Source organism: Tachyglossus aculeatus, chromosome 4, assembly GCF_015852505.1.
Source record: "Tachyglossus aculeatus isolate mTacAcu1 chromosome 4, mTacAcu1.pri, whole genome shotgun sequence".
NCBI classification, from domain to species: domain Eukaryota; kingdom Metazoa; phylum Chordata; class Mammalia; order Monotremata; family Tachyglossidae; genus Tachyglossus; species Tachyglossus aculeatus.
Window position 1 is genome coordinate 18123610 of NC_052069.1, and position 25510 is coordinate 18149119.

At 43.4% G+C, this 25510-nt stretch overlaps 1 protein-coding gene and 1 non-coding gene across 2 annotated transcripts in view; both read left to right on the forward strand.

Annotated features, from left to right (window-relative positions):
* C1QTNF7 (C1q and TNF related 7) overlaps positions 1 to 25510 on the forward strand; it is a 180419-nt gene that overhangs the window by 72356 nt on the left and 82553 nt on the right. The window lies entirely within an intron of this gene.
* LOC119927830 lies at positions 8930 to 9067 on the forward strand. Its single transcript, XR_005450798.1, has one exon. It is a non-coding gene; the product is annotated as a small nucleolar RNA SNORA7 (small nucleolar RNA).

Here is a 25510-nt window from a genome sequence, read left to right on the forward strand (position 1 = left end):
ATAATTGCGGTATTTGTAATCCCTGTGGTATTTGTTAGGCATTTACTAAATGCCAAGCACTGTACTAAATGCTGGGATAGATACAGGATCCACAGAGGTTAACTATCACACTCTCCCTCCAAGCATCATGGATGCCTCTATCGGACAGAATAGATGAGAAGCAGCGTGTGTGTCCTAATGGTTAGACCATGGGACTGGGAGTCCGAAGGACTTAGTACAAGCGCTTAGTACAGTGCTCTGCACACAGTAAGCGCTCAATAAATACGGTTGAATGAATGAATGAAGGAACGGGATTCTAATCCCGGCTCCATCGCTTGTCTGCTGTGTGACCTTGGGCAAGTCACAGAGGAAGTAAGAGGGAGAACAGGTTTGGAATCTCCATTTCGCAGATGAAGAAACTGAGAAGTTAACTAATCAATCAATCATATTTACTGAGCACTTACTATTTGCAGAGCACTGTACCAAGTGCATGGGGAAGTACAATATAGCAGAGTGGGTAGAACTCTGTTGGTAGTTATGTGACATCTCCAAGATTATTGGCAAAGCTGGTAGTAGAACCCAGGACTGCTAACCCCCAAGCCCGTGCTCTTTCCACTAAGCCATGCTGGTTCCCACACTGTAAGTACAGTGCTCTGCAAAAAGTAAGCACTCAGTAAATTCCTTTGATTGATGGGCTGAAAAGAACTTGGCATGGTGAGGCACTGCAGCCTTATCAATAAATCAATCATATTTACTGAGTGCTTACTGGGTTCAGAGCACTGTACTATCAATCAATCAATCAATCGTATTTATTGAGCGCTTACTATGTGCAGAGCACTGTACTAAGCGCTTGGGAAGTACAAATTGGCATCACATAGAGACAGTCCCTACCCGATAGTGGGCTCACAGTCTAAAAGGGGGAGACAGAGAACAGAACCAAACATACCAACAAAATAAAATAAGTAGGATAGAAATGTACAAGTAAAATAAATAAATAAATAAACAGAGTAATAAATATGTACAACCATATATACATATATACAGGTGCTGTGGGGAAGGGAAGGAGGTAAGACGGGGATGGAGAGGGGGACGAGGGGGAGAGGAAAGAAGGGGCTCAGTCTGGGAAGGCCTCCTGGAGGAGGTGAGCTCTTAGTAGGGCCTTGAAGGGAGGAAGAGAGCTAGCTTGGCGGATGGGCAGAGGGAGGGCATTCCAGGCCCGGGGGATGACGTGGGCCGGGGGTCGATGGCGGGACAGGCGAGAGCGAGGTACAGTGAGGAGATTAGTGGTGGAGGAGCGGAGGGTGCGGGCTGGGCAGTAGAAGGAGAGAAGGGAGGTGAGGTAGGAGGGGGCGAGGTGATGGAGAGCCTTGAAGCCCAGGGTGAGGAGTTTCTGCCTGATGCGCAGATTGATCGGTAGCCATTGGAGGTTTTTGAGGAGGGGAGTGATATGTCCAGAGCGTTTCTGGACAAAGATAATCCGGGCAGCAGCATGAAGTATGGATTGAAGTGGAGAGAGACACGAGGATGGGAGATCAGAGAGAAGGCTAGTGCAGTAGTTCAGACGGGATAGGATGAGAGCTTGAATTAGCAGGGTAGCGGTTTGGATGGAGAGGAAAGGGCGGATCTTGGCAATGTTGCGGAGCTGAGACCGGCAGGTTTTGGTGACAGCTTGGATGTGAAGCTTGGGAGAAGCTTGGGAGTACTAAGTGCTTGGGAGAGTACTGTATAAAAGAGTTGGTCGGCAAATGCCCCGCCCACAAGCTTATCATTCATTCATTCATTTTTATTGAGCACTTACTGTGTGCAGAGCACTGTACTAAGTGCTTGGGAAGTACAAATTGGCAACATATAGAGACGGTCCCTATCCAACAATGGGCTCACAGTCTAGAAGAGAGAGACAGGCGATAAAATGAAACAAGTAAGCAAGTGTCAATATCATCAGAATAAATAGAATTATGGCTATATACACATCATTAATAAAATAGAGTAATAAGTATGTACCATTATACCCAAGTGCTGTGAGGAGGGGAAGGGGGTAGGGCAGAGGGAAGGGGGGTGATGGGGAGGGGAGGAGGAGGAGGAGAGGAAAATGGGGAGGGGCTCAGCCTGGGAAGGCCTCCTGGAGGAGGTGAGCTCTCATTAAGGCTTTGAAGGAAGAGAGCTAGTTTGATGGATGTGTAGAGGGAGGGCATTCCAATCAATCAATCAATCATATTTATTGAGCACTTACCGTGTGCAGAGCACTGTACTAAGTGCTTGGGAAGTACAAGTTGGCAAGGTCAGAGGTAGGATGTGGGTCAGTGGTTGAGGTGGACAGGTGAGAATGAGGCACAGTGAGGAGGTTAGTGGTGGCAGAGGAGTGGAGGCTGTGGGATGGGCTGGAGAAGGAGAGAAGGGAGGTGAGGTAGGAAGGGGTGAGGTGATGGACAGCTTTGAATCCAAGAGTGAGGAGTTTTTGCTTGATTCGAAGGTTGATAGGCAACCACTGGAGATTTTTGAGGAGAGGGAAGACAGACATGAATATAAATAAATTACGGATATGTACATAAGTGCTGTGGGTCTGAGGGAGGGGTAAATAAAGAGTGCAAATTGAAGTGCAAAGGTGACACAGAAAGGAGTGGGAGAAGAGAAAGTGAGGGCTCAGTCATGGAAGGCTTCTTGGAGATGTGCCTTCAATAAGGCATTGAAGGTGGGGAGAGTAATTGTCTGTCAGTTATGAAAAAGGAGAGTGTTCCAGGCCAGTGGCTGGATGTGGGCAAGACATAGGTGGGGAGATAGAGGGGGTTGATTTTGAGAGAATGAAGAAGATTTCCTCTTTAGATACTGACGGAAAAGATGGGAAAGATGAAGAAGGAGCAGGAGGAGAAAGAGACTGGAGAGGAGCAAGGGAGATTTTAAGGAGATCACGCCTTGATGGATTCAATTTTCTCAATAAAATAGGTGACCTGGTCATAAAGGGCTAAGGATGGGGGAGACAGGGGGACAGGAGGTTTGAGGAGGGAGTTACCCATCTGGAACAATTGGAGAGGGTGGTGGGTATGAGTGTCAATTAGGATGGAGAAGTAATTTGGCCTGGCAGAGGAAGGGCAGAGTTAAAACAGGCAAGGCTGTATTTGAGGTGGACGAGGTCATCCTGATATCTGGATTTCTGCAAGCAGCACTCTGTAACTCATGCACAGGAGGAAAGGAAGCAGACTGAGGAGGTGATGCAGGGCAGTGGATTAGTAGTACAAGAACAACAAAGGGACAAGTGATCGAGTGGGTTGAGTTCAATAGGCAGGTGCTGAGGGCGTTAATTTGTTCATTTAAAAGAAGGTATTTTGGATATGGACACTAAATGGGGAATGGTGAATTGAGAAAATTGGATGGGGGTCAAAAAATTGGAGGTGTCTGGGGGGGACAGGATAGATTTGCAGAAAGGCGGTATATGGGAGGGAAGGCAGGTGAGGAGCTTCTGGTCAGATAGGGGGTTTGCAGAGTTGGTGAGGGTAGAAATTGTGCAATAATTAGAGATAATGAGATCGAGTGTGTCCGACCTTGTGAGTGGGTCAGGTGGGGTGGGGCAGGAGGTCGGTGGAGTTGAGGAGTGATAGAAAGCGGGCAAAGGAAGGATCATCAGGAACATCTGCGTGGATATTGAAGTCCCCAAAGATCAATTTTGGGGTGGGGAGAGAGAGAGAAGGAATATGAGAAAGAGATCAAAATGGTTCAAATAGTTGGAGGTGAGGCCTCAGGGATGGTAGAGACCATGACTAGCAACTGAAGCGGTTAGTAGAGGTGGATGATATGGGCTTCAAAGGAAAGGGAAGAGAGGGATGGGGGAGATGGAATGGCGTAAAAGCGCCAATGGGGAGTGAGAAGGAAACCAACACCCCCTCCCTTCCTAGTGAGTTTAGGGGAGTGGATGAAGATGAAGTCCCCTCTGAGAGAGCAGCATGGAAGACAGTGTCATCTGGGAAGACCCAGTTTTCAGTGATGGTGGGAGGAGCGGTGATCAGGTTAGGAACGGGTCAAGGATGAAGGGAAGCTTCCCCATAATGGATTGGGGGTTCCACTGGCCACACTTGACTGAGTCTGTGTGGAGGATGAGCTCAGGAATGGGAGCCTGGAGATCAGGATTCTGATCTCATCTCTGTCACTGGCTTTTGGGTGATCTTGCCAAGTTACCTAAACTCTCTGGGCCTCAGTTTTCTGACCTGTAAAATTGGGATAAAATTAATTGTGAGCCCTATTTGGGTCAGGAACTATGACTGATCTCATCACTTTATTACTATCTGGGGGTAAGCATGTAGTAAATAAACCTTTAATAAGTACCCTAAAAAAATGAATAAACAAGAAACAAACCAATATCGGCCTACTTTTTAGGTTCAATCCTAAACCCGAATTTCACTCTGGTATTAGATCCAGGTTCTTTCAAATGTACAAGCAAACCTATGTTTTGCGATAGGTTAACAGAAGCTGAATGTGGACTAATAATACCACTGATGATGATGATGATTTTGATGAGGAAAAATAGATTCTCTAAAGATCTGTAAGGACAGATGCCTTACAGCAATGTCAATAAGTCTCTAATAATAATAACAATAATAATGATAATGATGGTATTTCTTTAGCTCTTACTGTGTGCCAGGCACTATACTAAGCACTGGGTTGGATACAAGTAACAGTCTCTAGACTCCTTAAGGGCGGAGAACATGTCTGCTAATTCTATTGTATTGTACTCACCCAAGCACTTAGTGCAGTGCTTTGCACACAGTAAATGTTCAGTAAATACCATTGATTGATTGATTGACTGATAAACTAATTCACATGAGAGATTTCAGTGCAAACACAGGCAGTGATATCGAAACTTAGAGGAAAATCACTGGACAACATGGGAATGAGGTTGGTAAATTACAGAGCAATTTTTTATTCCTTCTCAGTGAACACATTCTAGACTGTGAGCCCACTGTTGGTTAGGGACCATCTCTATATGTTGCCAACTTGTACTTCCCAAGCGCTTAGTACAGTGCTCTGCACACAGTAAGAGCTCAATAAATACAATTGAATGATTGAATGAACAAATATCACCTCAAAATGCCCAGCTGAATTTTTGAATATCTTCTAACAGACAAACCCGGAAGATGAACAGGGGAAACTTAGTGATGATGTTTAAATTTGGCAAGGAGTCCTGAAAAAACAGACTCCACCACTTGTCCGCTGTGTGACCTTGGGCAAGTCACTTCACTTCTCTGTGCCTCAGTTCCCTCATCTGTAAAATGAGGATTGGGACTGTGAGCCCCATGTAGAACAGATTAGCTTGTATCCATTCCAGTGCCTGGCATATGGTAAGCACTTAACAAATACCACAGTTATTATTATTATTATGTCTACCAAATCCATTATGGTGGACTCTCCCAAATGCTTACTACAGTGACCTGCACACAATCAATGAATCGATTAGTGGTATTCATTGAGGTCTTACTGTGTGCAGATTGACTCAAAAATCTCCAGTGGCTGCCTGTCAACCTACGCATCAAGCAAAAGCTCCTCACCCTCGGCTTCAAGGCTGTCCATCACCTCGCCCCCTCCTACGTCAGCTCCCTTCTCTCCTTCTACAGCCCAGCCTGCACCCTCCGCTCCTCTGCCACTAACCTCCTCACTGTACCTCGTTCTCGCCTGTCCCGCTGTCGACTCCGGCCCACATCAATCAATCAATCAATTATATTTATTGAGCGCTTACTGTGTGCAGAGCACTGTACCAAGCGCTTGGGAAATACAAGTTGGCAACATATAGAGACAGTCCCTACCCAACAGTGGGCTCACAGTCTAAAAGGGGGAGACAGAGAACAAAACCAAACATACTAACAAAATAAAATAAATAGAATAGATATCCTCCCCCTGGCCTGGAATGCCCTCCCTCCACATATCCTCCAAGCTAGCTCTCTTCCTCCCTTCAAAGCCCTACTGAGAGCTCACCTCCTTCAAGAGGCCTTCCTAGACTGAGCCCCCTATTTCCTCTCCTCCTCCCCATCTCCTCCACCCTATCTCCTTCTTCTCCCCACAGCACCTGTATATATGTTTGTACAGATTTATCATTCTATCCATTTTACTTGTACATATTTACTATTCTATGTAATTTCTTAATGATGTTCATTTAGCTTTAATTCTACTTGTTCTGATGACTTGACACCTGTTTACATGTTTAGTTTTGTTGTCTGTCTCCCCCTTCTAGACTGTGAGCCCATTGTTGAGTAGGGACCGTCTCCATATGTTGCCGACTTGTACTTCCCAAGACCTTAGTACAGTGCTCTGCAAACACTAAGCACTCAATAAATACAACTGAATGAATGAACGAAATGCAGAGCACTGTACTAAGCACTTGGGAGAGTGCAACACAACCAAGTTGGTAGTCATGTTCCCTGACCAAGATTGAGCTTACTGTCTAGAGGTCATTAAGTGTTCAATAAATCTGTTTAATTGACTGATCGGCTGCTCTATCCAGCATCAAGTGTGAGACTAATCATTGCCTGAGATAGTCTAAATTTCACTACCAATAAAACAAATGCAATGCAAAGTGGCAATCAATCAATCATATTTATTGAGTACTTACTGTGTGCAGAGCACTATACTAAGCACTTGGGAGAGTAACAATAATTCTGGTATTTATTAAGCACTTACCGTGTGCCAGGTACTGCTCTAAGTTTTGGGGTGGATGCAAACAAATCAGGTTGGGCACAGTCAACTTCTCATACGGGGCTCACAGTCTTAATCCCCATTTTACAAATGAGGCAACTAAGACACAACAGTGCCTCATTTTCCTGCCTACAGTGAGCTTACAGTCTAGAAGGGGAGACAGACACAAATATGCATAAATGAATTCTGCATAGGTACATAAATGGTGTGGGGATGAGACAGTATTCCAGCCCAGGCAGCTGAATGTCACACATCTGGAGAATGAACACATTCACAGAGAACACTGTAAGTTGTAACGTCCAGAGGTTCTGGAACAGGAACCTCTCTGCCTCTACCCAAGTAACCAGAGGGTTGTGTGCCTTCACAGGAGATCCTTTGCAGGCAACCTCTAAGACTGGATACTTCCATAGTCACAGTCAATCACTGGTATTTCTTGAGCACTTACTCTGTGTAGAGTATTTTAGTAAATGCTTGGGAAAATAGTACAGAGTAAATAGACTTTGTCCCTGCCTTCACAACATCTCTAAAATCCGCCCTTTCCCCTCCCTCCAGACTGCTACTGTGTTAATCCAAGCATTTATCCTATTCTGCCATATCAACCTCCTTCCTCCTGTCTCTCCCTACTCCATTTCATATTTCACTCTGCTTCCCGGATCACTTTTCACAAAAATGCTCAGGCCATGTTTCGCCATTCCTCAAGAACCTTCAATGGTTGCCCGTCCACTTCTGCATCAAACAGAAACTCCTTACCATAGATCTTAAAGCACTCAATCACCTTGACCCCTTCCAACTCACCTCGCTACCCTCTTACTACAATCCAGCCCTCACACTTCATTCCTCTAATATTAACTTTCTCACTGTCCCTCATTCTCATCTATCTCGCCATCCGTGTCTCACTCACATCCTGCCTCTGGCCTGGAATTGCCTCCCTCTTCTTATCTGACAGGCAATTATTCTCTACCCCTTCAAAGAAACATCTCCTCCAAGAGGCCTTCCCTGACTAAGCCCTCTTTTCCTTTTCTTCCACTCTCTTCTTCTTTGCTCTGACTTGCTCCCTTTGTTCATCCTTCCTCCAAGTCACGTAGCCCTTATGTACCTATTTGTAATTTATTTATTTATGTTAATATCTGTCTCTCTCTCTGGACTGTAAGCTCATTGTGAGCAGGGAATGTGTCTGTTATATCACAATATTGTACTGTCCCAAGTGCTTAAAATAGTGCTCTGCACACAGTGAGTGCTCAATAAATATGATTGACTGACTGATTGACTGACTCAAATGTTGTGGACTGTAGCATCAATCTAGTGGAAGAGTTCCAGAAGAAAATACTAAGACCATTTTGATGAAAATAACTCAGAAATCAAACGACTTTCAGTAAAGTAAGCAAAATATATTTAAAAAAAACTTTTACAGTTATCCACGCCAAAAGTAAAGTTATGGAATAGAGGATGTCAGGAATATGTATGCATGCTGATAGGCTTTCAAGATTGAAGAGAGTGGATTTGAAATCACTACAGCATGACTGAAGAATAGAGTCATTCACCCTCAACACAGACAAGAGAAGAAACCTAAGCGTTGGAAGCACCACTGCCATGATTTATTTAACCCACCTTTTACACCAGAAGAAAAGCACCTTTTCCAACTCCTACAGCTTTCTACAACTGAGGTGCTACCAAGAAGAATTTGCCTGCACACCTATGACTTTCACTTCATTGCCTACTGAAGTAATCGGTGCAGTCAGAGTCATGAAAAGCTGCAAAGCTTCCAGATCTGATCTTATGAAATTTAACAGCCAGGAAGGGGTGTGCAGTTTAATCACCTCCACAATCTCTTCCTCAAAACGACATGCAAATCTGTGAAGCGTTCCATATTTTTTCTGATGACTTGACACCTGTCCACATGTTTTGTTTTGTTGTCTGTCTCCCCCTTCTAGACTGTGACCCCGTTGTTGGGTAGGGACTGTCTCTATATGTTGCCAACTTGTACTTCCCAAGCACTTAGTACAGTGCTCTGCACACAGTAAGTGCTCAATAAATACGATTGAATGAATGAATGAAAATACAGAACACTATTGAAAGACCGCAAGATTTCAAGGATGCTCCCATTGTGGCCAACTTCTAGAGAAAGGGAGAAGGAACCGAATGCTAAAACTACTGTGGGACTTCACTGTTTTCTATTGCTGGCAAAATCCTAACTGGAAAAACATCGGCCCAGCTTTGAACCCTCCTACGATCCCAATGCACTTACAGAGTTATAATGTGGGTGTACAGTAAATGTCCTCTCTCAGGGTCGCACTTGGAGAGTTTCCAGTCCTCTACCGGTCTCGACTACAGGAGGGAGAGTCAAGCAGAGGCCTGTCCATTCCATTCCTAGCTTGGGCAGTGGCTAGCGAGTGGAAGGCAATCTGCTACAAGTCAAAGCTCACCTGTGCTGGGTAGCAGCAGCATGGGAGAGAGTCGAGGGCGGAGATTCAAGTTGACTGTGTGGAAGGAGGCAATGGAAAACCACTTCTGGATTTTTACCAAGAAAACTCTGCGGATACACTACCAGAAGGATTGCGGATGGAGGTGGGGTGTTCTGGGAGAGATGTGTCCATGGCATCGCTATGGTTCAGAGATGACTCGACGGCATAAGACAAGACAGTAGATGTGATCTCCTCTAGGTAAAAGAACAGGGAAAAATGCCGAAAGCATTATGGAAGAATCCTGTGCACTAAGGAAGCAGCATGGCCTGGTGGAAACAGCAAGGGCTTGGGAGTCGGAGGACATGGGTTCTAATCCCATCTCTGCCACTTATCTGCTGTGCGACCTTGGGCAAGTCACTTCACTCCTCTGGGCCCCTGTTACCTCATATGTAAAATGGGGATTGACTGTGAGCCCCATGTGGGACAGGGACGGTGTCCAACCTAATTACCTTGTACCCACCCCAGTGCTTACAACAGCACTTGTCACATAGTGAGTGCTTAACAAATACCACAGTTATTATTATTAAAGAAACAAATACAAACGGACAGCAAAGAACACTTTGCATGCACACAATGCAGATGGGATTGGCAGTCACTAGCCAACGCAGCACACAGTCTGATGAAACCTCACCCTCAATAGCTTCCACTTCAAGTAGGAAGGACTGTTATGCTTATATGTGTATTGAAGAGTTAATATTATGACTGTGGAAGGGGTCACGTCTGCCTACTCTGTTATTTTGTAGTCTCTCAAGTGCTTAGTACAGTGCTCTGCACTCAGTAAGCACTCAGTAAATACCTTTTATAGATTGATTGATTGCGCATAAATTGTGGGTTCTTACTCAAATCTAAATTTGGTAGGAAATCCACAGAATAGGATTCTGTTTTCATTAGAGACTCCAAGAATTCTTAGGAAGTTTGCATCAGCACAACTGTGCTACATGCTGTCTGCTTTGCATTCTATTGTCAATATGTGCCACTGCTTACAAAGTCTGTGAGAATATTTTTGAAAGAGAATCAGGAAATTACTTATCAATCTGAAGCACCAGAGAATTATGTGCTGTCTTGACTGCCAAATTGAAGGGATTTCGAGCAAAAGCGCAACATCTGCATGAACTGTAATTCAAAGATTCCAGCTGCTAAGAGATCTTGCAAGCAATGTAAGTAAATACTTTCATATCCCTTCCCAAAGTCAACTTTCTTCGGTCTTTTTGTTTTCTGGACATTAGGACCACCGGAATTTGAAATATTTTTGCAAATGTTAGAGCTGTGATTTAACTTTGCTTTTGTAAGGTGTGTCAGGGTTCACCTCCCTGAAGGGTTGTAATGAAGTGCCTAGTCTCAAAACACATTAGTCACCACTAGCCTGTAAAGCAGAGGGGAAAATATCATTCCCTGCAACTTCCCCTGGGCTTTTGAGAAACTGATTATGAAAACTGCTCTTCTTTGGTAATGTAATATTTTAATTGTTATTAAGAGGCATTTTATATTGAGAGAACGTGGGTCGGAGTCAAACATTTGTGAAAACAAATAATGAGCAATGAGCCCACACACCCAGATGTTTGTGAATTTGTTAGGAGTGAGGAATTACCTGAATGAATGAATCAATCAATCAATCAATTGTATTTATTGAATACTTACTGTGTGCCGAGCACTGGGCTAAGTGTTTAGTACAGTACAATGCAACAACAAAACAGAGTTCAGAATACCTGAAGATTTGACCATTTTCCTAGAGATAAAAAAAATGCTAGAATTGTAATTAGAGAGTCACTTATGTGCTGTAAACAACTAGGTCTGTTGATAATATGAAAACTCACCTCATTTCATTTGTTGCCAGTGTTCTGATTTATTATCTGAAGATTTACTATGCAAATGCTGGAAATGGCTACGTATGGTTTCAAATAGATAATGCCACAGTTTATCTGTTCCCCTAAGTATATCAAACAGAGTTGAAGTGGAATATTGCTATAATGTGGCTTGAAGAATGAATTATGATCAATAATTTACCTTTTCCTTAATATGATGCAAAGCAATTTGTTTATTCGGGCAGAAATGCAGGTCGATTTTGTTTATTACTGAAAGAGTATTAATGATAGACAAATGAATGCAAAGTATTTCTGACAGCTATAAGTAACCAAAAATTAGGACATTTATTTTAATAGACTGTTTCATTCTTCTGCCAAAGTAGGCATTGCATTTTATGTGGTTTTCCTGCAGCTCTTTAAAGTCTTCCAGCTGTTTTACATTTTACTCCCCACAAACAGTATATTAATAACATTTAGTGAATGTCTCCTGGGTGCAGGGCACTGTAATAAATGCTTGGGAGAATTAAAATTAGTAGCTATGACCCCTGCCCTCAAAGAGCACGGATGTGAGTTCTAATCTCATCTCTGCCACTTGTCTGCTGTGTGAGTTTGGGTACATCACTTGACTGCTCTGTGCCTCATTTACCTATCTGTAAAATGGGGATTAAAACTGGGAGCCCTGTATGGGATAGGGCTTGCATCCCACTGATTATTTTGCATCTACCCCAGCACTTAGAATGGTCCTTGACACATAGTAAGTGCTTACCAAATACCATTATCATTATTATTATTATTATTACTAAGCAGGAGGAAGGTGTTAGACAGGCACTAAAATAAATTACAAATATGAGGAAGTAAAAAAGGATAAAGGTGTATAAATCGGTATCATAGAGGAGAGTATAAATGCGTACACTCGAGTGCCTACACTCTCCCAAGTTCTTAGGTGATGCTAAAGAGCTAAAGTGACAATAAAGGGAGAAGAGAGTTTAATCAGGGAAGAACACCCGGTGGAGGTGTGATTTCAGAAGGGTATTGTAGATGGGGAGAGCAGTAAATGAGGAGAGATGTTCAGGAAGGAGGGAGCTTTATATTATAGAAAATCGTTGACCTGCCCAACCTCTCGACCTTCAGTACGTGTATGACTTCCTTTCCTCTGAACAATACTTTTGACTTTCAGTTATCAGCCTCTGACTTGCCATAGCTTGCTCCTAATCTATTTGGGGGTGCCTGTGGAAATGTTCGGTCTCTTAGGAATTGTGAGAGCCTCTGGGGGGTCCCTGGCAGGTGGAAGGTCTGTGGAGAAATGGACGATTGGAACAAAGTAATCGTCCTAGAGGTTTTGGGAGGAATGTGAGGGTAAGGGAGAACCATATGGTTGGTAAGAAACAATAGTCCATTCTGGAATCTGTGAGACAAGTTGAGAGACTTTGTTCTCTTGGCCTATCTTGACTAGAATGAATTTAGTGTTCAATTGAGCAGCTATGGAAGTTTGAAGCAAGTTCTTTCTTACCCAAATTGAGAAGCACAGTCCTGGGAGTCAGAAGGACCTGGGTTCTAATCCTGATGCCTCCACTTGTCTGCTGTGTGACCTTGGGCAAGTCACTTCACTTCTCTGGGCCTCAGTTACCTCTTCTGCAAAAAGAGGATTAAGACTGTGAGCCCCACATGGGACAGGGACTGTGTCCAACCCGATTTGCTTGGATCCATCCCAGCGTTTAGTACAGTGCCTGGCACATAGTAAGTGCTTAACAAATACATTGAAATAAATCAAAATTATTCTATAGCAGAACAGTCTTATGGAAAGAAAAAGGGACAGGCAGTCAGGACACTGGGCTTTACCACTTGTCTGCTATGTGACCTTGGAAAAGTCACTTAACCTGCCGGGCCTCTGTTTCCTCATCTGTAAAATAGGGATTTTAAAAAACACACCTGTCCTCCCTCCTTCTTAGACTGCACATATACTTTGCTGCTTGACCGGAAGCAAGCACTAGACAAATACTGTCATTATTATAGACCGACGACCTTTCCTCTAGTCGGATCGACTCTCCTCCATTTAGAAAATTTTAAGAGATTTTTCTTCATCTTGTGAATGTTCACATGCTTTATGAAGCTTTTGGAAAGTACCATGTTCTAAGTGCTGTGACCTGTTGAACTTTTCCTCATCTGTTGCTTTGATTGCCTTAGGCTTCAGTGATCAGCAGATGGTTAGTTTTATTTTTTGAGAAGAGGGGGGTGAAATCTGAAACTAGTGCAGTGCTGAGGGTGTTTTGAGCACACAGACACAACCTAAATTTTATGGTGAATTTTAACAGTGAACAAAATTCACATAGACCCAGAATTCACTGTAATCACAATATTATGATTTAACTGGATTTGCCTTCTCAAAAAAAAAAATCATTTTAGGGATTAATAAAAAGCGTTATTTTTTTCTTCTTGTCCTCTAATCTACAGATGAAAAATAAAATATTATCTGGGCCAAAACACATTTTAGTTGGTCATTCAAATTTATCAATATTTCCCACATCTTTTCCACATTAAAGAACAATTACTGTCTCCTACATCTGAAATGTAATTAATGCCTTTAAAAAATTTCACACCCCTTCTAGAGATTAAATTAACAGCTCAAAAAGCCATTTTTTCCATGCATGTAGGGTTATGAGATATTTCTGTCTCATTACTTCATGTGTGGTTTGCAGACTTACATATGCTAATGAAACCAATATGTAACTCAGCCAAAATACTGTGGATCCAACATTCTGTTGCCCAAGAGTCATTTGTACAACTTTAGAAAATAGTTTCTCAGCATTCATTTTCTGAACTTTATATGCAAAAAATATGCAAAAGAGTGTACAGAATCTCACTCATATCGCAATGTTTAAGCCACAGCTAAGAAATGGAATTGGACGTTTCTATCCATCAGCACTTAAATGAAGGAAAAGAGTAGAAAGTCTTGTTGTTGGATTGTTGCATTTTTTCTCTATCTTTCCAGTAAAAAAAAAATGCAAGTGATGATTTCAGAGTCTGCTTAGTAAACCAAAAACCTCTAGGATCTGTAATTCCAACTATAATGATTACGCTGATCTTACCAAAGGTCCATTGCCGTGGAAGGAGAGCAGGGAATGAAGCTATGAGGACAGTGGGCATGTCATTGAAAAAGTTAATCAATCAGTCAATCCATCAATCAGTGGTATTTATTGGGCACTTACTGTGTGCAGAGCACTGCATTAAGCATTTAAAATAATATAATAATAATGATGGTATTGGTAAGTGCTTACTATGTGCCAAGCACTAAGTGCTGGGGAAGATACAAGGTTATCATGTTGTCCTAGGTGGGGGTCACAGTCTTAATCCCCATTTTATAGATGAGGGAACTGAGGCACAGAGTAGTTAATTGACTTGCCCAAGATCACAAAGCTGACAAGTGGTGGAGTCTGTCTACATGTTTTGTTCTGTTGTCTGTCTCCCCCTTCTAGACTGTGAGCCCGTTGTTGGGTAGGGACCACCTCTTTTTGTGCCAACTTGTACTTCCTAAGCACTTAGTACAGTGCTCTGCACACAGTAAGCACTCAATAAATACGGTTGAATGAATGAATGAGTCAGGATTAGAACCCACAACCTCCAACTTCCAAGCCCGGGCTCTTATCACTAAGCCATGCAATATTCCAGATCTGGTAGAATGATCCCCTCCCAGTTTATAAGGGGAGGCAGACATTAAAGAAAACTAGGGATGGGGGAAATTGTAGAGTAGAAGAATACGGGAGATACGATGATTGGAGTGAAACTTGGAAATATAGAATTTGGCCCTTCCATCCTCTCCCCGATCCTTATCTTCCTTTCCCCAAGCTCCCTGTTGCACAGGCTTGCTTTATGCTCTTTTGATTGTGACTAGTGGAAAGAGCACAAACCTGAGAGTCAGAAGATTTGGGTTATAATCCCTTCTCTGCCATTTACCTGCTGTGTGACCTTGGGCAAGTCACTTAACTCCTCTGTGCCTCATCTGTAATAATAATAATAATGATGATGGCATTTATTAAGAGCTTACTATGTGCAAAACACTGTTCTAAGCGCTATGGGATGAAGATTGGGAGCCACATGTGGGACACGGACTGTGTCCAACCTGATCTCCGGTAGCTACCCCAGTGCCTAGCACCTAGTTAGTGCTTAATAAATCCCATAATAATAAGAAGAAGAAGAAAAAGAAGAAGAAGAAGAAAAACAAAGTGAGGGCAAAACAGCAGAAAAGGGTACAGGGATCAAACACTGCAAGCCCAATAGGGTGATTGCTATAATTTCACCTGTAAAGAATTGCAGTGAAAGCTATGCATTCATAAGCGGATTAAAAGTGATGTTAGCAATCTTGATTGTAAGAATGATTTGAATGATTTAAATGATACCCCTCTAGACTGTGAGCCCGTTGTTGGGTAGGGATTGTCTCTATATGTTGCCGACTTGTACTTCCCAAGCACTTAGTACAATGCTCTGCACACAGTAAGCGCTCAATAAATACGATTGAATGAATGAATGAAAGAAATAAGTCCTTGAATGGCCCGCAGCTAATCTTAATTGGTGGGTGCCAAGATTCTTTCATGTTTGTCTTCATCACATCGTCTTAGCAAACCGCACAAAGATTTTTCAGAAAATGTATTTCCCTGCTGTGCCATATGCTTCAAAGTGTCAACTGCTTCCATCTTATTACTTAACACAGTCATTTTGTCACACCAGAAAAAGAGATTTCAAAGTTTATTACTAAAATAAATTATTCCTTGAATTTGTGTAAGCCAAATTGTTTTGTAGGCTTATTAAACAAGCCACTCGGAACTGTCGCTTTGCTGTTTCAGAAGGAATTTTCTCCAGACACTTGTTTTTAATTATTTCTCCAGTCAAGGGTATAGTTCCCAGTTTGTCATCTATATGTTTATACAAAAAAGTCATTCAGTCTGAAATGACTAGGGAATGGAGTAGCTTGTGTATCATATTAGTCTGAAAATATTACATCTCTTCAGGGAGGAAAGATGAAGTTCTAGGAGGAAAGAGATTAAACTCTACAAAATCAGGAAAATCGGCATACGAGGACTGGTTGTCACTGAATCATCATCAATTATCAGTGGTATTTATTAAGCACTTACAGTGTGCAGAACACTGTACTTAGTAGAGTGCTTGGGAGAGTAGAGAACAACAGAGTTGGTAGACACGCTCCCTGCCCACAACAAGCTTACACTCTTGAGGATTTCAGAGCAATTGCTGAAACATGAAGGTACAAGACAGAAGAAAGGAAATATAGTGGATTCTAAGGTAGGGAATGCATTGTCCTAGGAAACTATGGAAGCCCAGAATGGCAACAGGAGGTTTAAAAAGAGTTTGGGTACATTCTTACTGGTGAGTGATAGTCAGCCCATAATTGATTATTAGAAGGAATGTTGGAGACTTGGATCAGTTATACTCCTGTCTATTAGAGGGAAATTCTATATCTTGCCAACTTGTGCTTCCCAAGTGCTTAGTACAGTGCTCTGCACACAGTAAGCGCTCCATAAATACGATTGAATGAATGTCGAACTCTGTGTTCTAAGTGCTGGAGTAGGTACAGGTCAGTTAGATCATACACAGCCCCTGACCCACATGAGGCTCACAGTCTGAGGAGGAGGAGGAGTACAGTTCAGGAAACTGAGGGACAGAGAAGTCAAGTGACTTGCCTAAGGTCATATAGCAAGCAATTGGCAGAGCCAGGATTAGATCCCAGGTTTAGATTAGATTAGCAGAGAAGCAGCGTTGCTCAATGGAAAGAGCCCAGGCTTGGGAACCTCTGGCTCTGCCACTTGTCAGCTGTGTGACTTTGGGCAAGTCACTTAACTTCTCTGTGCCTCAGTTACCTCATCTGTAAAATGGGGATTAAGACTGTGAGCCCCACGAGGGACAACCTGATCACCTTGTATCCCCCCCCAGCGCTTAGAACAGTGCTTTGCACATAGTAAGTGCTTAACAAATCCCATTATTATTATTATTATTATCCCAGGTCCTCTGATTCCAAGGCCTGTGCTCTTTCCACTAAGCCACATTGCTTCCCTAATTGTTTGGCATTGTTTCACTCTGATCCTCCAATAATCCTTTGATACTATTGTAGAAGACAAAAAAACTGGGGTGGGTGAACTATTATTATTATTATCATTATTATTAAGTGCCGTCTAGTCATTTCCAATTCATAGTGACTCCATGTCCTGTCTTCTGCCATAATCCAAAACCTTTCTAATGGTTCTTCCATTATCACTGTTATGGTCTCTATCCATCTAGCTGCTGGTCTGCCTCTTCCACTTATTCCTTGGACTTTTCCTAGCAATAGTGTCTTCTCCAGAGAATTAGTCCTCCTGATTATGTGTCCAAAATACGCTCATCTAAGTCGAGTCATTTGGCCTTCCAAAGAACACTTTGGCTTAATTTGCTATAAAATCCATTTGTTTGCCTTTCAGGTAGTCCACAGAATTCAAAAAAGCCTTCTCCAACACCTCATTTCAAAAGAATCAATGTTCTTTCTATCCTGTTTTTTCACTGTCCAGTTTTTGGATCCATACATTGTAACTGGAAATACCAGAGTTGACAATTTGTAGTTTTGTGGCAATAGTTGCATCAGCACATTTCATGGCTTTTTCCAGGCTCTTCATAGTTAGTCTTCCTAACATTAATCTTAGGTGTATTTCTTGGCTACTATTTCCTTTATTATTGATTATCGATCCTGAGAGAGAAAAATTGTCAACTATTTCAATCTTTTCTCCATACAGTACAGATGTGTTTAAACTTCCAGTTGTCATGATCTTTGTTTTCTTGGCATTCAAATATAGACCCATCTTTTTATTCTGTTCCTTAACTTTTAACATTAAGCCCTTCAAGTCTCCTTTACTTTCTGCTGAACTTTCTGAAACATCACTTTCTGATTAATGTTTAGCCTTACTCAACTCTGTTGTATTTTACTCACCCAAGCTCTATGTACAGTGCTCTGCACACACATTAAGTGCTCAATAACTACCATTGATGATTACCCGGCAAAGCATTGCTTATGTTTATAAATCAGCAAGACCTTGCTTGAATTGTCTTGTATAAAACTATCCACCAGTGCTCTGTCAAAATTTGCTTTAGGTAAATGCTTAATAGCTGAGGTCTCGGATAGTTACTTAAAAATAAAGTAGAATGAAATAGAATAAAATGGAACAAAATGAAATAGGGGCAGCATGGCCTTGTGTCAGAACGTGGGATTGGGAGTCAGAGGACATGGATTCCAGTTCCAGCTCTGCCACTTATCTGCTGTGTGACCTTGGGTCAGTCAAAAAACTTAATCATATTTATTGAGCATTTACTATGTGCAGAACACTGTACTAAGTGCTTGGGGGAGTACAATATAACATTATAACAGAGTTAGTAGACACATTCTCTGCCCGTGATGAGCTTTCACTCTAAAGGGGGTGACAGACATTAATATAAGTTGATAAATTATGTATATTTATGTAAGAGCTGTGGACTGAGGGAGGGGTGAATAGAGGGAGCAAATCAAGGCAACGTAGATGGGAGAAGGAGAAGAGGAAATGAGGCCTTAGGCAGGGAAGGCCTCTTGGAGGAGGTGTGTCTTTAATAAGACTTTGAAGGTGGGGAGAGTGATCGTCTGTTGGATACGAAGAGGGAGGGTGTTCCAGACCAGAGGCAGGATTTCGGCAGTGAGATAGATTTGAGACTCATCATCATCATCAATCTTATTTATTGAGTGCTTATATGTGCAGAGCACTGTACTAAGCGCTTTGGAAGTACAAATTGGCAACATATAGAGACAGTCCCTACCCAACAGTGGGCTCACAGTCTAAAAGGGGGAGACAGAGGTGGATGGATAGGTTCTTGAGGAGTGGGGAAACATGGATTGAAAGCTTTTGTAGAAAAACGATCTAGGCAGTAGAGTGAAGCATGGACTGGAGTCGGGAGAGACAGGAGGCAGGAAGATCAGCAAGGAAGCTAATACAATAATCAAGGCCGGATAGGGTAAGTGTTTGGATTAACGTGGTAGCAATTTAATAATAATTAATAACTATGGTATTTGTTAAGTGTTTACTCCATGCCAAGAACTGTTCTAAGCGCTGTGGTGGATACAAGGTAATCAGGTTGGACACAGTCCCTATCCCACATGGGGCTCACAGTCTTAATCCCCATTTTACAGATGAGGTAACTGAGGCACAGAGAAGGCAAGTGACTTACCCAAGGTCACACAGCAGACAAGAGGTGGAGTTGGGTTTAGAACCCATGACACTCTAACTCCCAGGCCCGTGCTCTAACCACTAGGTCATGCTGCTTCTGTAGATGCAACTTCTCTGTGTCTCGATTTTCTAAACTGTAAAATGGGGATTCAATGCCTGTTCTCCCTCCTACTTAGACTGTGTGCCCCATGGGGAACCTGATAATTTTGTGTCGACCTTCATGCTTTTTACACTGCTTGGCACATAAGTGCTTAACAAATGCCACAGTGAAAACAAGGCAGGCGGTTACCATTTATTTAGTCCCCTACTGGATTGTACTTTTTCAAGCACTTAGTACAGTGCTCTGCACACAGTGACAGCTCTGTAACTACCACTGATTGATTGCCCACTGTACAAAACCACCAGAGAAGACACAACTCGTTCTCTCAAGAAATATATCTAGGTAAGATATTTAGGAGGCCCACAGAGGAGGAGCTTCGGCAGGGTGGTGGGGGCTGTGTTGGTGCCACTGAGATTTGAGCAAGCGGCCTTGTTAAGGGATATAACTTGGAGGAATGGAGTTAAGAGATAAAAGGTGTGTCAGTTCCTTGAGGTCTAGGATCTTTTACTCCTTTCCTTTGTGGTATTTAACTCTTACTATGTGTAAACCACTGTTTTAAGCACTGGTTGTAAATAAAAATCAGCCAGGTTGGACACAGTTCCTGGCCCACATGGGGATAAGTAGGAGGGAGAACAGATATTGAATTCCCATTTTACAGTTGGAGAAACCGAGGCACAGAGAAGTGAAGTGACTTCCCTAAGGTCACCCAGGAGGCAAGTGGTGGGGCTGAGATTAGAACCTAGATCCTCTGACTCTCGGGCCCGTGCTCTTTCCACTAAGCCATGCTGAGCCCATTGTTGGCTCTATATGTCTCTATATGTCACCAACTTGTACTTCCCAAACACTTAGTACAGTGCTCTGCACACAGGAAGCGCTCAATAAATTCGATTGAATTGAATGAATGAAATGCTACTGTGACATGTGCAGTGCTGCGCCCGAACAGTAAATATGGAAGATGATGATGATGATGATGATGACGGCAATCTGAGGTAAAGAACTTTCCCAAAGAGACCTAGCACTTCCTGGGGCCACCCTATTCAGTCCCTTTGGGGTGGCTAGCTGAGATAGGCACCTACATGACATGTTTCTCCACTCTTCAAGAAGCTCCAATGGTTGCTCATTCACCTCCGAATCAAACAAAAACTCCTCACCATTGGCTTGAAAGCCCCCAACCACCTTGCCCACTCCTACTTCACCGCACTACCCTCCTCCTACAACCCAGCCTGCACACTTCGCTCTTCTAATAACAACCTACCCACCGTACCTCAATCTCACCTATCTCACTGCCGACCCTCTGCCCACATCCTGCCTCTGGCCCGGAACGCCCTCCCTTCTCAAATCTGACAGATGATTCATTCATTCAATCATATTTATTGAGCACTTACTGTGTGCAGAGCACTGTACTAAGTGCTTGGGAAATGAAAGTTGGCAACATATAGAGACGGTCCCTACCCCACAACGGGCTCGCAGTCTAGAAGGGGGAGACAGACAACAAAACAAAACATGTAGACAGGTGTCAAGTCATTGGAATAAATAGAATTAAAGCTAGATGGACATCATTGACAAAATAAATAGAATAGTAAATACGTACAAGTCAAATAGAGTAATAAATCTGTACAAACATATATACAGGTGCTGTGTGGGGAAGGAGGTAGGGCGGGGGGGATGGGGAGGGGGAGAGGAAAAAGGGAGCTCAGTCTGGGAAGGCCTCCTGGAGGAGGTGACCTCTCAGTAAGGCTTTGAACGATGATGACTCTCCCCACCTTCAAAGTCTTATTAACAATGGTATTGATTAATAATGGTGTTTATTAAGCACTTACTATGTGCCAGGCACTGTACTAAGTGCTGGGGTGTTTACAAACAAATCAGGTTGGACCAGGATTAGAACCCATGACCTTCTGAGTCCCAGGCCCATGCTCTATGCACTGTACTATGCTTCTTCAAGGGGCACATCTCTTCCAAGAAGCCTTCCCTGTCTAAGCCCTTCTTTCCTCTTCTCCCACTCCCTTCTGCATCTTCCTGACTTGTTCCATTTATTCATCTTCCCTCCCAACCTGACAGCACTTATGTACATATCTGTAATTTATTTATTTATATTAACGTCTGTCTCCTCTAGACCATAAGCTCTTTGTGGACAGGGAATGTGTCCGTACATTGTTATATTGTGTTCTCCCAAGTGTTTAGTACAGTGCTGTGCACACAGTAAGTGCTCATAAATAAGATCAAATGAATGAACAAATTAATGAATGAAAGAGAGAGATTCCGCTCTGCCCATTCCAGTAATAATAATAATAATAATAATATGGTATTTGTTAAGTGCTTACTATGTGTGAAGCACTGTTCTAAGTGCTGGGGTGATACAAGGTGATTAGGTTGTCCTGTGTGGGGCTCCCAGTCTTAATCCCAATTTTATAGATGAGGTCACTGAGGCACAGAGAAGTTTAATGACTTGCCCAAAGTCATACAGCTGACAAGTGGGGGAGTTGGGATTAGAACCCATGACCTCTGACTCACAAGCCTGCGCTTTTTCCTCTGAGCCACCTTAACTGGTTGACATGGCAACCGGCTCTGAAATTTCCGAGGAAACAGATCCTGCCCAACAAAAAATACCGCTTCATAGAGTCCGTGCTGTTGGAATCTCTATTTATCTCCTTCAGTGGTGGGCAGGCAGGAAAAATGGGGAAGAAATCTAGTTCCAGAACATTAGACGGCTATTTTTCTAAAGCAGAGGGAATACATTAGTATTCCAAGAGTGAATATCTCCCCCTCTCATCACTCTCCCCACAACTCTCATGGCAGCTGCAATAGGAAAAGACCATTTTTCTTGTTCTCTAGGGGTAATAGATCACCAGTGAGGTCAGAGGTACCTCTCCTGGTAATGAAAACACTTTCTTATTAGTCTGGCATTGTGGCTGAGTGGAAAGAGCAGGGGCCTGGGTTCAGGATAACCAAGGACAGGTTCCCAGTTATGCCATCTGCCTGTTGTGTGATTTTGCAAAAGCCATAAGCTCTTTGTGTTTCTCTCGAGTCTTCTGTAAAATGAGGATGAAATATAAATTCACCCTCCCTTGTTTATGCTATTTCCTAAGGGCTTACTATGTGTCAGGCATTGTATTGAGCACTGGGATAGCTACAAGAAATTATGTTGGACACAGTCCCTGTCCCACATGGCTCTCACAGTTTTAATTCCTATTTTACATATGAGGTAACTGAGGTAGTCATTCATGCATTAAATCATATTTTTGGAGCGCTTACTGTGTGCAGAGCACTGTATTAAGCACTTGGAAAGTACAAAACAGCAATAAAGAGAGACAATCCCTGCCCAAAATGGGCTTACAATCCAAAGGGGGGAGATAGACATCAAAACAATAAACAGGCATCAATATAAATGAATTGAATTATAGATATATACATGAGTGTTGTGGGCGAGGAGAAGGGGAAGAGCAAAAGGAGTGTGTTCAGGTGATGTGGAAGGGAGGAGGAGCTGAGGAAAAGGGGACTTAGTCTGGGAAGGCCTCTTGGAGGAGGTGTGCCTTCATGGGCTTTGAAGGGGGGAAGGGTGATTGGCAGATTTGAGAAGGGAGGACATTCCAGGCCAGAGGTAGGACATGGGCTGGGGTTGGCTGTGAAAAGGCTGCATCAAGGCCCAGTGAGAAGGTTAGTGGCACCAGAGGATTGGAGTGTTTGGGCTGGGATGGAGAAGGAGAGAAGGGAGGTGAAGTAGGAAGGGGCAAGATGATAGAGAGTTTTTAAGCCTATAGTGTGGAGGTTTTGTTTGATGTGGAGGTTAATAGGCTACCACTGGAGATTTTTGAGTAGCAGGGTGACATGCCCTGAATGTTTCTGTAGAAAGATAATCCGAAGTATAGACTGAAGCAGGGAGAGACAGGAGGATGGGAGATCAGAAAGGAGGCTGATGCAGTAATCCAGTCGGGATAGGATGAGTGATTGGACTAACATGATAGTGGTTAGGATAGAGAAGGAAGGGTGGATCTTGGCAATGTTGTGAAGGTGACCGACAGGATTTGGTGACGGATTGGGTATGTGGGGTGAATGAGAGAGCGGAGTCAAGGATGACACCAAGGTTATGGGCTTGTGAGACGGGAAGGATGGTAGTGCCGTCCACAGTGATGGGAAAGTTTAGGAGAGGAAAGGGTTTGAGAGAGAAGCTCTGTCTTGGACATGTTGAGTTTAAGGTGGTGGGAGGACATCCAAGTAGAGATGTCCTGAAGGCAGGAGGAGACGCGAGCGTGGAGGGAGGGTGGAAGAGTGAAGTGACTTGCCCAGGGTCACACAGCAGACAAGTGGTGGACCCGGAATTAGAACCCAGGTCCTTCTGACTCCCAGGCATGTGCTCTAATCACTAGGCCACACTGCTTCCCGTAGACTGTGAGCCCTGTGAGTGACAAGGACTGTGAGCAATCTGGACATAGTGCTGAACATTGCTGGGTACATTGTAAGCACTTCATAAATATCATCATTATTATTATCAGTATTATTAATGTTGTTGATATTATTCATTCATGCAATCGTATTTATTGAGTGCTTACTGTGTGCAGAGCACTGTACTAAGTGCTTGGGAAGTACAAGTCGGCAATATATAGAGATGGCTCCTACCCAACAACGGACTCACAGTCTAGAAGGGGGAGACAGACAACAAAACAAAACATGTAGACAGGTGTCAAAATTGTCAGAGCAAATAGAATTAAAGCTATATGCACACCATTAACAAAATAAATAGAATAGTAAATATGTACAAGTAAAATAAAAAGAGTAATAAATCTGTACAAATATATACAATGGCTGTGGAGAGGGGAAAGAGGTAGGGCAGGGGGAATGGGGAGGAAGAGAGGAAAAAGGGGGTTCAGTCTGGGAAGACCTCCTTCTACTGTAAGCTGGTTGTGGGCAGGAAGCATGTCTACTGACTCTCTTGTCTCGTACTTTCCCAGTCACTTAGTATAGTGCTCTGCATTCAGTAAGAGTTCAATAAATGCCATTGATTGATTGATTATTATTAATGGAAACAGTAGAGATTTACTCCAGTCAGTTAGTTAATCGTGTTTATTGAGCACTTACTGTATGCAGAACACTGTACTAAGTGCACTGTACTCTGCTATCCTCAGAGGAACTCTCCTCCCTCCTCTCAAGTGCTACTCCGGCCACCTGTGCTTCTGACCCCATTCCCTCTCATCTTATGAAATCTCTCGCTCCATCCCTTCTCCCCTCCTTAACTTCCATCTTCAACCGCTCACTCTCCACTGGTTCCTTCCCCTCTGCCTTCAAACATGCCCATGTCTCTCCCATCCTAAAAAAACCCTCTCTTGACCCCACCTCACCTTCTAGTTATTGTCCCATATCCCTCCTACCATTCCTTTCCAAACTCCTTGAACGAGTTGTCTACACGCACTGCCTAGAATTCCTCAACAACAACTCTCTCCTCGACCCCCTCCAGTCTGGCTTCCGTCCCCTTCATTCCACGGAAACTGCGCTCTCAAAGGTCACCAATGACCTCCTGCTTTCCAAATCCAACGGCTCATACTCTGTCCTAATCCTCCTCGACCTCTCAGCTGCCTTTGACACTGTGGACCACCCCCTTCTCCTCCACACGTTATCTGACCTTGGCTTCACAGACTCCGTCCTCTCCTGGTTCTCCTCTTATCTCTCCGGTCGTTCTTTCTCAGTCTCTTTTGCAGGCTCCTCCTCCCCCTCCCATCCTCTTACTGTGGGGGTTCCCCAAGGTTCAGTGCTTGGTCCCCTTCTGTTCTCAATATACACTCACTCCCTTGGTGACCTCATTCGCTCCCACGGCTTCAACTATCATCTCTACGCTGATGACACCCAGATCTACATCTCTGCCCCTGCTCTCTCCCCCTCCCTCCAGGCTCGCATCTCCTCCTGCCTTCAGGACATCTCCATCTGGATGTCCGCCCACCACCTAAAGCTCAACATGTCGAAGACTGAGCTCCTTGTCTTCCCTCCCAAACCTTGTCCTCTCCCTGACTTTCCCATCTCTGTTGACGGCACTACCATCCTTCCCGTCTCACAAGCCCGCAACCTTGGTGTCATCCTCGACTCTGCTCTCTCATTCACCCCTCACATCCAAGCCGTCACCAAAACCTGCCGGTCTCAGCTCCGCAACATGGCCAAGATCCGCCCTTTCCTCTCCATCCAAACCGCTACCCTGCTAATTCAAGCGCTCATCCTATCCCGTCTGGACTACTGCACTAGCCTTCTCTCTGATCTCCCATCCTCGTGTCTCTCTCCACT